Source organism: Humulus lupulus, chromosome 7, assembly GCF_963169125.1.
Source record: "Humulus lupulus chromosome 7, drHumLupu1.1, whole genome shotgun sequence".
Lineage (NCBI taxonomy): Eukaryota > Viridiplantae > Streptophyta > Magnoliopsida > Rosales > Cannabaceae > Humulus > Humulus lupulus.
This window is the reverse complement of record NC_084799.1, coordinates 52,351,099-52,356,039: the sequence shown is the minus strand read 5'-3', so window position 1 is coordinate 52,356,039 and position 4,941 is coordinate 52,351,099.

Genomic DNA, 4,941 nt, shown 5'->3' with positions numbered 1-4,941 from the left:
AGTACACCAAGTCCGCCCACTTTTTGCCCATTAGAACAACTTATACTGTGGAGCAGTATACCAAATTATATGTGAAAGAAATCATGTGACTACATGGGGCTCTAAGGTCGATAGTATCCTACAGGGACCCCACCTTCACCTCCAAGTTTTGGGAGAGCCTGCAGAAGGCTATGGGTACACAGTTGCGATTTAGTACCGCTTATCATCCTCAGACGAATGGACAGTCTGAGAGGACGATTTAGATACTGAAGGATATGTTACAAGCCTGTGTGTTGGATTTTAGGGGATCTTGGAGTAAGTATCTCCCTTTGATTGAGTTTTCGTACAATAACAGTTATTAGGTGACTATCGGAGTGGCTCCGTATGAGATGTTATATGGGAGGAAGTGTAGATCACCCATCCATTGGGATGAGATGGGTGAGAAGAGATATTTAGGTCCTGAGGTTGTTCAGAGGATCAATGAGGCGATTGAGAAGATTAGAGCTCGAATGCTCGCCTTCCAGAGTCGACAAAAGAGTTACTCGGACTTGAGACGCAGGAGCGTAGAGTTTCAAGTCGGTGACCATGTGTTTCTCAGAGTTTCTCCCTTGAGAAGGGTGAAATAGTTTGGTGTATGAGGCAAGCTAAGCCCCAGATTTGTTGGCCCCTTTGAGATTTTGGAACGGGTTGGACAGGTAGCTTATAGATTGGCGATGCCTCCAACTCTATCAAGGGTTCACAATGTTTTTCATGTATCCATGCTCTGGAAGTATGTGTCCGATTCTACGCACATGCTGAGTTTTGAGAACTTGGAGCTGGATCAGGATTTATCGTATGAGGAAAAGCCAGTTCAGATTCTTGACCGAAAGGATAAAGTCTTGCGGAGCAAAACCATCGTCTTAGTGAAAGTGCTATGGAGGAACAACAAAGTGGAAGATGCGACTTGGGAACTTGAGATAGATATGCGGGATCGATATCCCGAGGTAATTTCGATGATGAAATTTCTGTAAGGAGGGGATAGTTGTTGTTAGGAACAAGTTTCCTAATACACAGCGGAATTGTGTGATGGGTTGGCCTAGTGTACAACAAAAATTTTGTAACATATTTAAACTACTTTTTAAAATGCGGATCCATTAATATACATACATTAATCATAAACAAGAAAAGAATAAAGAACATACCTCTTGATGCCTATCAAGTGTCCTTGCTATCTTTTCATAAAATAAACAATCTTCCTATCCAAGCTGCTCCCAAGTACTTACACCAAGATCTTCCATAGAGTTCTCTTCACCTCAAGAAGTGTGTGGGCACTTAGAGAATAAATGATGGTATATTTCTGATTCAACTTGATGTACTCAATACATGAGATCAAGATAATAGACCTGAGATTGCTTCTGTATCTTTTTAGGGAGAGATGGAAAGTATCGTTCTTTTCTTAAAGCAAATAATTGAGTACTCAGTATATTTGTTATTTTCTCATAAGTCTAACTTATATAAAAAAAATATTTAAATTTAAAAAATAAATATGTAACAAATTATAATTTATTTTTTAATTAATTAATTATCTTATTAATAAAAATATCAAAACTATCCTTTTTAATTTTTCATTAATTAATTAATTAAATAAATCAAAGTGAAAAATCTATTCCCTGATTTCTATAGCTACACGCCACACACAGTTCGAATGTGTGTGTTGTGCAGCACCCTATAAAATAGGGGAATGTGATTTTTCCATAATTATTTAATTATTTATTCAAACTACCTTATCAGATAAAATCCAACAACTTGATAATTAATTCAAATTTGAATCTATTATCTTTTTAACTAATTATCACATATAATTAATTATTTAAATAAATAATATTCTTTTTAAATTCAAATTCAATTTGAACTTGTCAGATTATTATCTCCCACTCAAATAAATATATTTAATTAATTCTACTAACTAATTAAAACCAATTTTAATTGAATATTAATTTCAAAAATTTAATATTCATTTTATTATAATTTCAAAAATTATAATAAATGAATTATTTATATAATTTAAAAAATTATACAATAATTAATTATTAATTAATTTTGATAATTACAACAAATTTGTAATTAATTAATTAATCGCTATTATCACATAATTGTATATTTGGCCCGAAGAACAAACTTCTTCTTAAATATGTCTTTTTACCATTTTACCCTTTATATCAACTCTTGTCTTGAATAATGTTGATAGAGTCGATGTGGGGACCTATGGACCTATAATTCCAAGCTCCAATAAATTTGTGATTATTAATTAAACTCTTTAATTAAATAATCTTAATTTATTAATCTCATGATTACTCCACTATAAATATGAGACTGCACTCTTGTAATTATAGACATTTCATTTAGTGAGTACTTTATAACAATAAAGCGTCCATTGATATAATCATTACATACAAATTAATCCTCCAATAATGGTTCATAATTAACCGGGAATAAAATTACCATTTTACCATTTTAATTATATCTTGTTTCCTTAAGTACCATCGACTTTACTAGTGAAGGTTAATTCATAACCAAATTATGAATTTGAGCTCAATAACCTTTCAGTCCCAAAATTCAACCCTTAAGAGAACCATTATTCAATCTCTTACGAGAAGGTATAGATTCCTTATCTATATGCTATGTCCCCAGCCATTTACATTAATGAGTTCCCAAAACAAAAGTTTCTAGCCTAATCATTCTGACAAACCCTAACGAGTGAATCAAAGAACTCATATAACATAAACAAGAGTTCATAGTAACTTCAGGATTAAGATCTATTTGTATATGATCATCAGTTGATATATTTAATTAATACTTCGAAATGGTATTTAACTAAGTATTAATAAACATATCTGGTCAAGTTCTATATATTCTCTAATATATAAAGCACCTCCACTAAAGTGTCCTACTACACTAGTAATCCGGATCTAAATCACATGTATTCATAATACTAGTGGACTGTACTTGCAGTAATTAATCTAAAGATTTCATAACTTTATTTTACTGTGAACTATTCAAGTTCATTTATCTCAATCACAATCCTCCCGTACCAATACGTGGTTGAGATCACATATATGAACTTAGGAATTTTTCTGATATTTACTTAATATTATCACAAAATAATATAGCCCATAAAATATATGCATACCAAATTCAATTTATTTATTTATTTCTTAAAAACAATGTCTACTACATATGCTTTCAGGGCACAATTCCCAACAGGGGTATTAGGGGCATATTTGTAATTTTATCTTGTTGAGGGCATAAATGTGATATACGTGTTAATTGTGATTGAAACCACGAGTGAGTGGTGATATATTTGTGATGTACGATTCGAGACGGTCCTAAGGAGCAATTTAGTTAAAAAGTCACAACGGGGTCAACTACTCAGCTGGGGAGGAGTGTAGGGGTATTTTGGGAACGTAATATGTGCTCGGGATTTATCAAGTAACGGGTAGTGGTTTAGTAATTATTTGGACATGTCGGAATTAAACGGGGATTTATAGGAACACTCGAGGAATTAGCAGGACATGACAAATGACAGAATTGCCCATGGTGGCACTTAAGGATGTAGATGGGCTTAAGGGGGAATTTTGGACCTTTGGCAAGGGATATACACAGTTTAGAAAGCTGAGGTTCTGGAGGGACTTTGAAGGAAAAAGAAACAAAAGGAAAACCAAGCAAGAAACCTCAACTTTGCTCGCTCACTCAGCTCACTCCCTTCCTCTTGAAAACTTAGAGATTTTGAAGGAAATTAGAGAATCCTAGGTTAAGGAAGTGAGGAATTGGCAGCTTGTTGCGCTAGGAAGTGGTTCAGGATCAAATTAAGTCAGAGGTAAGCTCTTAAACTTGATCATCATGTTGAACTCTGCTGAACTTTGTTAGAACTTAAGCTTGTATGAAAATGGTTTCCAAGGTTGGTTTTGGGTGTTTTGTGGGTGTAAGAATTTGTTTATGAGTTTGTTAGGATGTTTAGGCTATATGGATATGAATTATGGGCTTAATTCTGAGGTTGGCTGAAGTTTGGGGTGTGAATTATGGGTTTAGGCTCGGGGGAAAACCTAAGAAATTGGCTGGTTTCAGGGTTTCTAGGAGCCGCGTCGCGGCCCTGTTCATCAGGCGTCGCGACCCATATGTGCGAGAAGACCTAGGGAGGCCTCTGTTCATCTAGCGCGCCACAACCCTGGGGGTGCAAGTCATGGCCCGTGTCCTCCACAGGGAGGGCCTAGCCTCTGACCAAGTGGCGGGCCGCGGTAATTGGAAAATAAGGGAGATTAGGGCTTTAAGGCTCGGGAATTCGAATGTTAAGGCTCGGGGAGGATTTTACTACCCGGTTTGGTAGAATCCAAGGTCCTGGAGAATAGATTAATACTCTGAAGTTATTTATTGGTTTTTAACCTGATGGATGATTATTATACATGCATTGTGACTAGGATTTCATCAAGGCTCAGGTTAGAGGACTATGCTCATGATTGCGGTGCTCGGATAGCTCGGGAAAACAAAATCTCTTATTTTATGTGCTAGACCCACGGTTTCAATAATCATAGATTTAGTCCTAGTAGTCACCATAGGGGTGAGTCTAGTAGAATTTAACCTATAATTATCTATCTTTCAAAATCTAACATCGTCAAAATAACTAATGAACACCTTCCGTAGGGGGACGAATCAAAGCGCCTCGAGGCCCCATTAAGCTATTGACTATGTTAAACCAACGGTGGAGATCGAATAAAATTCTTAAAATAAGCTCATTTGACTATGGTTTTTGAAAAAAATAAAACAATTAAAAATTTTAAAACCAAAGTCCTATAATTTCCTATTAATTCTAAAGTTTCACATTGAAACAAATTCAATTAATTTAGAATTAATTTGTTACTAATCAATATTTAGGTTTAACTAATATAATGAATTTATACAATTAAGTCAAACTCAGGTAAATGGGCC